The following is a 12709-nucleotide window of genomic DNA, read 5'->3' as shown; positions in this document are numbered from 1 at the left end:
AGACAACCGTGGACTTCTGGCAGCTCTTCAACTGCAGTGTATTGGATTCTCAGGGGGGAGGAGGGCCCATGAGCAGACAACACTCTTCTCACGCCTCTGCTGACAGCAGCCAATCCGTGCTCAGGATCTTCATAGTGAAACCGCCCCATTGGCTCACCTGGGGCGAGTGCCAGACTTGGCCAGACTTGCCTTCTGGACCAGTGTGGGTCACAGCTGGAGGTTTTCCCTGGAAGCTTTCCCTATCCTGGCTGTCTCCTCTCTCCCCTCTCTTTCTTCTCTCTTGCTCTCCCTCGTCCCTGGAACTCACCCTCTCCTGCCCCAGGTATATGATAGGCTGTTCTCGGGACCTGGGCTGAGGTCTTTTGACTTGGGTCTTATCCCGCAGAACAGTACAGTTTCCTTTGAGCCACAGGTCCCGGGAGTCAGGCAAAGCGAGGCTGGTATCTGATACTTCCCTGGAGTCAGTGCTGCAGAATCCCGGATCCTGAGCAGGTGACTCTCCTGTACTCCGATGCGGCTTCAGGATCTCTGCCTTCTGCAGTACGCGTGCCCTCCTGGGCGCTTTGCCAGCTGCATTAGACTTTTCTCCCAGGTGGTAGTGGTGAAGGCCCCTCCTGTTGTTCCCCGAAACGCTTACAAACCTCCTGTGAATTATGAAAGCCGGCCAGCTTTGCTCCAGACCGAATGGTGAGGGAAGCAGTTCCAAGGCGCTAATTTAGTTCTGGGGCCTGGGCAGTTATCCTGTTAGACGGGGTCATCGGTTGATTTATCTGTGAACCTGCAAGGCTGTGACCACTTCACAGCGTTGCTGGAGTTTAGCTCTGTGGGAGAGCACCCGCTGCCTCCTTGCTACAGGCCCTGGAGTGAGAGGGTGGGGCTTAAGATACTTGGTTTACCACTGCTTTGATGTTATCTGACGGTTTCCAGTCTCTTCCTTTGCCAGAAACTCGGAGCTTTTGTGTGTGAGACTTCACAAAGTGTAAGACAAAGACAGGTGAGAGGTACCGTGGTTTGATGGAGAGAGAGATAAAGACAGCTGTCCGGGTCCACGGAGGCCCCACAGCTGCATGTTCAACCAACCTTGATCAAAAAAAATTTCCTCCAGCTGTGCGGTGGTGGTGCAGGCCTTTAATCCCAGCACTCAGGAGGCAGAGGCAGGCGGATCTCTGTGAGTTCGAGGCCAGCCTGGTCTACAAGAGCTAGTTCCAGGACAGGAACCAAAAGCTACAGAGAAACCCTGTCTCGAAAAATCCAAAAAAAAAAAAAAAAAAAAAAGAAAAGAAAAAAAAAGAAAAAATTTTCAAAGACTTTTTTTTCACACCATTCCCTAAGTAATAGCCTTTCCATTGGGGTTAGTCTTAGTCAGGGGTCCTATTGCTGTGATGAAACACCATGATCAAAAACAAGATGGGGAGAAAAGGGTTTATTTCACTCCTGGTTCCATAGACCAGTCCATTGTCAAGAGCCGTGAAGGCAGGACCTCACACAGGACAGGAGCCTGGAGGCAGGAGCTGATGCAGAGACCAAGGAAGGGTGCTGCTTACTGCCCTGCTCCTCATGGCTTGTTCAGCCTGTTTTCTTATAGGACCACCTGCCCAGAGATGGCACCGCCCATAGTGGGCACTCTCTTAAAAGTACACAGTGATCGCTCACAGTGAAGAACTGTGATTGCTCACAGTGAAGAACTGGGCATAGCATCCCTCAAGGTCAGCAGCCTTTTGTATCTTCAGGACCAGTAGTTAATGGGTTTTCTTCCTGTCTCACTTGCAAAGCTAAACTGTCTTGTTAACAAGAAATAACTGTTTAGAGCAATGACAGAAAATGCTCCTTATTTCCCACCTGAGGACTCTCAAATGTTCTTATCGCATTTCGGAATCGTCTGTCATTGCCCTACTCACTAATTGCTAGGGAATGGATAGAAGTCTTTGTGTTTTGGATAGTGTAGAAACTTTATCGAGTCCGATAAGCAACAGCATCATGACGCATTGGGCTTGTTGGTAATGACAAAACCCATAGCTGCCACGGGAAAGGGACTGTGTTTGTGTTCAGAGAGTCAAGACTTTGAAGGGGAGGAGGGGCTAGTGGATGTGTTATCCAGAACACGCTACCTTGTCATCTGCACCTTCCATTCCTTTAGACATTTTTTATAAGTGTAGCTTGTAGGAAACACTAGTGATGAAGATGACTCACAAATGCAAATCAGTTCTGTCCGGTGGAGACTACGCAATTGTTGATTGCGCTGAGTAGTTTCGCATTCACCTGTAAATTACTCTTTATGGTCTCAACGCCCTACTGTTTCTCTCATTGATGAGTCCATTTGCATGCAAAAGACAAGCAACTCAAGGCCATTCTATGTGAGGGATGTGTTCATTACATACATATTTAGTTGTTATCTCTAGAGCAGTGGTCCTCAACCTTCCTAATGCTATGATCTGCAGGCTGAGGACCACTGCTCCATGGGGAACCTTCCAGGACCCGACAGACGCACCCTTAGGGTACCTGACTGCTAGCTAACTGGGATGGGTTTAAGCAAAACTCTTTCTAAAATGAATGACACTTGAAAGAAATTAAAATATAAAAGGAAACCCTTAGAAAGGTCAAAGGAGGCTTTCCCAAGTTGGATAGGCATAGAAAATGCTCCTTACCCTACTTGTTGAAGGGTTATGTCTGTACAGAAAACAGATTAAAGTCAGGTGAAGCGGTGGTAGCCCAGGTCTGTAACCCCAGCAGTGGGAGGCTAAGGTGGGATGATTGATACTTGGGGTTAGCCTGAGTTACACAGAGATACGTTGTTTCAAAAATATAAACAAACACACAGAGGTGGGCAAGAGTTATCAAGTAGCCTGTTCTTCCTTGTTCTATCTGCTGCTTATTTCTTTATTTTTTATTGGTTTTTATTTTATGCCTTTGGGCACTTCTGGGTACAAACTGCATGTATGGCCAGGCATCACATGTGTGTAGTGTCTGCAGAGGCCAGAAGAGGTCGTCAGATTTCCCTGGAACCGGAGTTGCAGTTGTGAGCTGCCATGGGGGTGTTCAAAATTGAACTCTGGACGCCCCCCCCCCCCCCCCCCCCCCCCCCCGCAGCCTGTGCGGCAGCAGAGGACGCAGGCCGCAGGTACAGGCTGCAGGGACCGCACACCGAGACCAGATCGCCCCACTACAATTAAATCAAAGAGGTAGGCCTTTGGTTGGCGAAGTCCCTGGCAAAGGAGGAGCCAGGCCCTATTCCTTAAGACCCTTCTGAGGGGTGAGAGGGACCTTGCCCCTCCTCCCCCCAGGAACCAGGAAACAGCAAGGGCATTTTGTAAGAGGAGCCCTTGGCCAGTAGGGAAACCTGAATCAGGTTTAAAAGACCCATTAGATAGCATCGATAGGAGGAGATGGGCAGGCACCAAGGCAAGAATTCACCCAATAACCCGAAAAACAGCATGAAAACACCAGAACCCAATGATCTTACAACAGAAGGGCTTCAACACCCTAACACAGAAGGAGTGGAAAAAATTGACTTTATGAAAGCAACAGAGTCCCTTAAACAACATGTGAAAAATGCCCTTATAGAAATGGATGAGAAGTATAACCAAAAGTTGGAAGAAATGAGTAAATACGTACATAATACCCTGGGAAACCAAGAAAGAACGATCAAACAGGTAAAAGAAACAGTTCAAGAATTGAAAACTGAAATGGAAGCAAGGAAGAAAACACAAACTGAGGACCAGCTGGATATGGAAAATCTAGGTCAACGAGCAGAGCCTATAGAAACAAGCATAATCAATAGAATACAAGAAACAGAAGAAAGAATCTCAGATTCTGAGGACACCATAGAGAAAATAAATGCACTGATCAAAGAAAACTGCAAAGCCAACAAATTCTCATCACAAAACATTCAGGAAATATGGAACACAATAAAAAGACCAAACCTAAGAATAATAGGAATAGAAGAAGGAGAAGAGTCACAGCTCAAAGGGCCAGATAATATTTTTAACAAAATTATGGAAGAAAACTTTCCCAACATACAGAAAGATATTCCTTTGAATATTCAAGAAGCATACAGAACACCAAACAGACTGGATCAAAGAAAAACATCCCCTCGCCATATAATAATCAAAACACAAAATATACAGGTTAAAGAAAGAATATTAAGAGCTGCAAAGGAAAAAGGCCAAGTAACTTATAAAGGTAAACCGATCAGACTTACACCTGACTTCTCTATGGAAACAATGAAAGCCAGAAGGTCCTGGATAGAAGTACTGCAGAAGCTAAGAGACCATGGATGCAAGCCCAGACTACTATATCCAGCCAAGCTTTCGTTCACTATAAATGGAGAAAACAAGACATTCCAGGATAAGAACAAATTTAAACAATACGTAGCCACGAATCCAGCCCTACAGAAAGTAATAGAAGGAAAATCGCAACCCAAGGAATCCAACATTGCCAACACTGCCTACAATAACTGAGGCATCTAGAGACCCTTCACCAGCACAACTCAAAGAAGGGAGACACACAAATTCTACTTCCAAAAACAATAAGAATATCCGGAGTAAACAACCACTGGTCATTAATATCACTAATATTAATGGTCTCAATTCACCTATAAAAAGGCACAGGCTAAGAGATTGGATACGAAAACAGGATCCAACATTCTGCTGTTTGCAAGAAACACATCTCAACCACAAAGACAGGCACCTACTCAGAGTAAAGGGTTGGGAAAAGGTCTTTCAAGCAAATGGTCCTAAGAAAAAAGCAAGTGTGGCCATATTAATTTCTAACAAAACTGACTTCAAACTAAAATCAATCACAAGAGATCGAGATGGACACTTTATACTCATAACAGAGATCAAGATGGACACTTTATACTCATAACAGGAACAATTCATCAGGATGACGTCTCAATCCTGAATATCTACGCCCCTAATATAAAAGCACCCACTTATGTAAAAGAAATATTACTAAAACTCAAGGCAGACATCAAACCACACACACTAGTAGTAGGAGACTTCAATACACCTCTCTCAGCAATGAACAGGTCAATCAGACAGAAACCTAATAGAGAATTAAGAGAACTACTGGAGGTAATGAAGCAAATGGACTTAACAGACATCTATAGAACATTCCACCCAAATAGGAAAGAATATACCTTCTTCTCTGCAGCTCATGGAACCTTCTCGAAAATTGACCACATACTCGGAAACAAAGGAAACCTCCACAGATACAAAAAAATATCAGTGTCCACCTGTGTCTTATCAGATCACCACAGATTAAAGTTAGAAGGCAACAACCACGCTACCCCCATAAAACCAACAAACTCATGGAAACTGAACAGTCAACTACTGAACCACACCTGGGTCAAGGAAGAAATCAAGAAAGAAATTAAAGTCTTCCTTGAATTTAATGAAAATAAAGGGACAGCATACTCAAACCTATGGGACACTATGAAAGCAGTGCTAAGAGGAAAGTTCATAGCACTAAATGCCCACTTAAAGAAAACGGAGAAAGAATACATTGGAGACAACAGCACACCTGAAAGCTTTAGAAAAAAAAGAAGCAGACGCGCCCAGGAGGAGTAGAAGACTGGAAATAATCAAACTGAGGGCAGAAATCAACAAAATAGAAACACAGAAAACAGTCCAAAGAATCAACAAAACAAAAAGTTTGTTCATGGAGAAAATCAACAAGATCGACAAACCCCTATCCAAACTAATTAAACAACATAGAGAGAACACGCAAATAAATAAGATCAGAAATGAAAAGGGGGACATAACCACAGACACAGAGGAAATTCAGAGACTCATTAGATCTTACTACAAAAGCCTGTATGCCACAAAACTAGAAAATGCAAAAGAAATGGACATTTTTTTAGATAAGTACCATATACCAAAGCTAAACCAAGACCAAGTGAATGATCTAAATAGACCTGTTAGTCGCGAAGAACTAGAAATTGTTATCAAAAATCTCCCTTCCAAAAAGAGCCCAGGACCAGATGGTTTCAATGCAGAATTCTACCAGAACTTCCAATAAGAACTAATACCTATACTCCTAAATGTATTTCACAATATAGAAACAGAAGAAGCATTGCCAAATTCCTTTTATGAAGCTACAGTTACCCTGATACCAAAACCACACAAAGACCCAACCAAGAAAGAGAATTACAGGCCTATCTCACTCATGAATATCAACGCAAAAATTCTCAATAAAATACTGGCAAACCAAATCCAAGAACACATTAGAAAAATTATCCATCATGATCAAGTAGGCTTCATCCCAGAGATGCAGGGCTGGTTCAACATACGAAAAACTATTAATGTAATCCATCATATAAATAAACTGAAAGAAAAAAACCATATGATCATTTCATTAGATGCTGAAAAAGCATTTGATAAAATTCAACACCCCTTTATGATAAAAGTCTTGGAGAGATTAGGGATACAAGGGTCATACCTAAATATAATAAAAGCTATATACAGCAAGCCGACAGCTAACATTAAGTTAAACGGAGAAAAACTCAAAGCCATCCCACTAAAATCAGGAACACGACAAGGATGTCCACTCTCTTCATACCTCTTCAATATAGTGCTTGAAGTTCTAGCAATAGCAATAAGACAACATAAGGGGATCAAGGGGATTCGTATCGGAAAAGAAGTTAAGCTCTCGTTATTTGCAGATGATATGATAGTATACATAAGCGACCCCAAAAACTCTACCAAAGAACTCCTACAGCTGATAAACACCTTTAGTATTGTGGTAGGATACAAGATCAACTCCAAAAAATCAGTGGCGTTCCTATACACTAAGGATAAGGAAACAGAGAGGGAAGTTAGAGAAGTATCACCTTTCACGATAGCCACAAATAGCATAAAATATCTTGGGGTAACTCTGACCAAGGATGTGAAAGATCTATTTGACAAGAACTTTAAGTCTTTGAAGAAAGAAATTGAAGAGGACACCAGAAAATGGAAGGATCTCCCTTGCTCCTGGATTGGGAGGATCAACATAGTAAAAATGGCAATTTTACCAAAAGCAATCTATAGATTCAATGCAATCCCCATCAAAATCCCATCAAAATTCTTCTCAGATCTGGAGAAGACAATAATCAACTTTATATGGAATAACAAAAAACCCAGGATAGCCAAAACAATCTTATACAACAAAGGATCGTCTGGAGGCATTACCATCCCTGACTTCAAACTCTACTACAGAGCTACAGTATTGAAAACAGCTTGGTATTGGCATAAAAACAGAGAAGTCGACCAATGGAATCGAATAGAAGACCCTGACATTAACCCACAAATTTATGAACACCTGATTTTCAATAAAGGAGCTAAAAGTATACAATGGAAAAAAGAGAGCATCTTCAACAAATTGTGCTGGCAAAACTGGATGTCAGCCTGTAGAAGAATGAAAATAGATCCATATCTATCACCATGCACAAAACTCAAGTCCAAATGGATTAAAGACCTCAATATCAGTCCGAACACACTGAACCTGATAGAAGAGAAAGTGGGAAGTACTCTACAACACATGGGCATAGGAGACCACTTCCTACGTATAACCCCAGCAGCACAGACATTAAGGACCTCATTGAATAAATGGGACCTCCTGAGGCTGAGAAGCTTCTGTAAAGCAAAGGACACTGTCGCTAAGACACAAAGGCAACCCACTGACTGGGAGAAGATCTTCACCAACCCCGCAACTGACAAAGGTCTGATCTCCAAAATATATAAAGTTCTCAAGAAACTAGACCGTAAAAGGCTAATCAACCCAATTATAAAATGGGGCACTGAGCTGAACAGAGAATTCTCAACAGAAGAAGTTCAAATGGCCAAAAGACACTTAAGGTCATGCTCAACTTCCTTAGCGATCAGGGAAATGCAAATCAAGACAACTTTAAGATACCATCTTACACCTGTCAGAATGGCTAAAATCAAAAACACCAAGGATAGCCCTTGCTGGAGAGGTTGTGGAGAAAGGGGTACACTCATCCATTGCTGGTGGGAATGCAAACTTGTGCAACCACTTTGGAAAGCAGTGTTTTGGTTTCTCAGGAAATTCGGGATCAACTTACCCCTGGACCCAGCAATACCACTCTTGGGAATATACCCAAGAGAGGCCTTATCATACAACAAAAATATATGCTCTACTATGTTCATAGCAGCATTGTTTTTAATACCCAGAACCTGGAAACAACCTTGATGCCCTTCAATAGAAGAACGGATGAAGAAAGTATGGAATATATACATATTAGAGTAAAAAACAAGGGCTTCTTGAATTTTGCATGCAAATGGATGGAAATAGAAAACACTATCCTGAGTGAGGTAAGCCAGACCCAAAAAGAGGAGCATGGGATGTACTCACTCATATTTGGTTTCTAGCCATAAACAAAGGACATTGAGCCTATAGTTAGTGATCCTAGAGAAGCTAAATAGGAGAACCCAAAGAAAAACATATAAGCATCCTCCTGAATATTAACCTTCATCAGGCAATGAAAGGAGACAGAGACAGAGACCCACATTGGAGCACCGGACAGAAATCTCAAGGTCCAAATCAGGAGCAGAAGGAGAGAGAGCATGAGCAAGGAACTCAGGACCGCAAGGGGTGCACCCACACACTGAGACAATGGGGATGTTCTATTGGGAACTCACCAAGGCCAGCTGGCCTGGGTCTGAAAAAACCTGGGATAAAACCGGACTTGTTGAACATAGCAGACAATGAGGACTACTGAGAACTCAAGAACAATGGCAATGGGTTTTTGATCCTACTGCACGTACTGGCTTTGTAGGAACCTAGGCAGTTTGGATGCTCACCTTACTAGAACTGGATGGAGGTGGGGGTTCCTTGGTCTTTCCACAGGGCAGGGAACCCTGATTGCTCTTCGGGCTGAGGAGGGAGGGGCACTTGATCGGGGGAGGGGGAGGGAAATGGGAGGCCGTGGCAGGGAAGAGTCAGAAATCTTTAATAAATAAATAAATAAATACAAAAAAACCCAAAAAAACCAAAATTGAACTCTGGTCCTCTCAGCCCGTGAGTGCTCTTAACCACTGAGCCATCTCTCCTGCTCCTGCTGAGTACTTCTTAAAATCAGGAACCCAGTTTATAACAAGGGTCACTTTCACGTGTTTGCTGTCACTAGGCCTTTACACCCTTGTTTGGGTTAAGCTTTGTGTCTTTGAGACTTAGGTGTTTCTTGTTTGTAACCAGTATTCAGAAATGCAAATGTTGGACTAAAGATTGCATATGTTATGGAGAAAATGATTAGGTTGATAATTCAAAGAAAGAAACACTTTTTGAAAGACTAGCAAATGATAAAATATGAAAATTTTGCCTGGCAGTAGTTGTGCACACCTTTAATCCTAGCACTTGGGAGGTAGAAGCAGGTGGAACTACGTGAGTTCGAGGCCAGCCTGGTCTATGGAGTGAGCTCCAGGACAGCCAGGGCTACAGCTAGAAACCCTGTCTTGAAAACAAACAAACAAACAAACAAATCAGAAAATTATTTTATGTATATGTGTTATATGTTAAATCAAAAAATATGTTCATATTTAAAAGTCATTAATGTGATGATCAAAGCCATCGGAAAAATAAGTGAGAGCTCCGAAATTGAAAAAAGACACGAGCCCAAATACTTTGCAAGGTTTAAATGACTCAGAAAAAATTAAGTAGAAAGAACTTGTTCATATTTGTTTGTTTTCAGAGGTACGCTCACTGGAATTGGTTTGGAGCTTCCTATGTAGGCCAGGTCAGCTTCAAACTAGCAATCCTCCTGCCTCAGCCTCATTAGTGCCGTTATGGTTAAGTCTGTCCCCGGATGCCTGGAATTATATTATATTAGTTTAATAAAAGCTGCAGGAGGCACTAGGTCCTTGTACTCACAGAGAAGCACTAGGGAAACCAGGAATGCCAAACACACAGGGTTGTCTCCTCAGAGAAAGAGATGCCCAGAAGGCTGGGAGCAGAGCTAGTCAATAGCCCTGGTGACCTTTGTGCTAGCTGTGTGCTCAACCACACCAGGTCCTCCCCAGACCCTTATCATGAGCTCGTTTTTCTCAGTTCACAGAGCCTATCTTTATGGAAGATGTCACGTGTGCTTAATCTATCGAACCCATCTTTATGGAAGCTCACATAGGCTTGACAGAGGTTCAATGCAGTCATGTCTTAAGCTCTGTTGTGCACATGGAACTGCATTGATTGTACCAAGAAACTCCTCACTCCACCCAACTGTGCTGTGCTTAAATGCACCTAAAAAAAAAACTGTTCAGCATCAGACTCTATTTGAACCAACACCTTGTTGAACCAGACTACCTTCTTATCTCACATGGTTCTTTACTCTGCTGGCCGTGGTGGTTACAAATACACCCCACAACAAGCAGCTGCATTTCTTGATGAACAAAATACTCATATCCTTTATGAATTTCTTGCTTAAATACTGCAGTGCTAAAAACACCAAAAAGCTATTCCCCCAGATAAGAAAATACCTATAAGTAAATTTAGTCAAGGAGGTGAAATATTTCTTCATTGAAAACTTTAAAACATTGAAGAAATAGAAGAAGGTGCAAAAAGGTAAGACCCCCCCCCTTGTGCAAAGAATTAATATTTTTGAAATAGCCATGTCACTGAAAGTGATCTGCAGATTCAGCACAGTCTCCCTCCATCAGAGTTCCAATGACAAAGCCAGAGGGATGGCTTAGTGGTAAAGATACTTGTCACCAATCCTGATGACCCAACATCTATCCCAGAACTCACACTGTGGAAGATGAGAACCAGCTTCCACAAATTGTCTTCTGACGGCTTATTAATACATTTATTATTCGTTCTTATTGTTTTGTGTGTGCTTATACATATGGGCACATACGTGCATGCCACCGCAAATGTGTGGTGGTCAGGTGGTGAATGATGAAGCTGAAACCTCTGACTTCTGTACATTCATGGGTGCCACACACAAATTCCAATGTGTACACACATATTATACAGCCACACACAAATTCCAATGTGTACACACATATTATACAGCCACACACAAATTCCAATGTGTACACACATATTATACAGCCACACACAAATTCCAATGTGTACACACATATTATACAGCCACACACAAATTCCAATGTGTACACATATATTATACAGCCACACACAAATTCCAATGTGTACACACATATTATACAGCCACACACAAATTCCAATGTGTACACACATATACAGCCACATACAAATTCCAATGTCTACACACATATTATACAGCCACACACAAATTCCAATGTCTACACATATATTAATACAGCCACACACAAATTCCGACAACATTTTTCACAGAAGTAGAGAAAAAAAGTTGAAAAATTCATGTGGAAGCACAAAAGGATACTAAGGCAATTCCAAGAAGAAAAAGCATCATTGTTAGTATCAATACCTGATCTTAAATTATACGACAGAGCCATAATGATTAAAAACTGAGTGGTACTAACACAAGAACAGGCACATTGGCCAATGGAGTAGAACAGAGGGCCTAGAGATAAACCCACACAGCTATAGCCATCTAAAATTTTATAAAGGTGTCAAAAATATACTCAGAGAAAGACAGCCTCTTCAAATGATGGTACTGGGAAAACTGAACGTTCATATGTACAAGGGTGAAAAAAATTCCCCCTCATCCTACACGAAAACCAACTCAAAATGGATCAAAACTTTATTGTAATGCCAGAAGTCTTCTTGACAGTTACAGAGGAAAACACAGGCAAAACATTCAAGATACAAGTATAACCGAGAACTTTCTGAAAAGAAACTCCACCATCACAGGAAGTAATCCCAAGAATTGACAAACTGGATTAGATGAAGTTTAAAAGCCCCTGCATAGCAGAGAAAAGAATCATCAGAGGATGAAAAAACCCTCAGAATGGGAGAAAGATGTTGCCAATTACATATATCACACAGGGACCTACTATCCAGCCTATATAAAGAAGTGCAGAAACTAAACACCAAAACCAAATCATCCATTCAATTAATGGGCAAATAAGACGATAGGCAGTTTTTCAAAAGAATACAAATGGTGATTCATATTGAAAAGGTGATCTATATGCTTAGTCATTGGGAAAATGCAAATTAAAGCTGATTTGAGATTCTGTCTCACACTGGGCAGAATGGCCATCATCAAGAAAACAAAGGCTTGCTTATAGGAGGAGTCCCTTCTCAGACTCCATTCCCTGGAAACTCCACCTTCTGGTGTGCCCCAGGGTCCCCCTCCACCTACATCCTTGTCTCTCCAGACTTATTCTTTGTCCAAGGGCTTTCAGGAGCCCCTCCTCCCAACACTTCCACTCCCTGGGGACACCCTGTTGGCGCTAACTCAGTCCCTCTAGTTTTTCCCTACCGACCCTCTCAGGCCTTCCCCTCCACTATCTCCATTCCTTTCTGCCACCCCGCCTACCCACAGAAACACCCTCTAATCAAAGCCACCGTGGCCGCCACACTTGCCTAGAGTCCAGACACAGCAACAGCCGAAGAGTAGAACATCCACTAACCAGACCAGATACGGACACCAAGAACCACCTCAGACATCATGACTACGGACACCTAGACCCCAAGACAAAAACTGCAAACATGACCAGCCAAGACAATATATATGCCTCCACCAGATGTCAGTAAGCCTTCTACAATAGCAGAAGACACCCAGAAATGCCCTAGAGCTCTTGGAAGCACAAGGCAAGGACTTCAAAATAGC

This window comes from Microtus oregoni, unplaced genomic scaffold, assembly GCF_018167655.1.
Source record: "Microtus oregoni isolate MIOR12 unplaced genomic scaffold, Mior012 000183F_ref0000375, whole genome shotgun sequence".
NCBI classification, from domain to species: Eukaryota; Metazoa; Chordata; class Mammalia; order Rodentia; family Cricetidae; genus Microtus; species Microtus oregoni.
Note: the sequence above shows the minus strand (reverse complement) of the source record.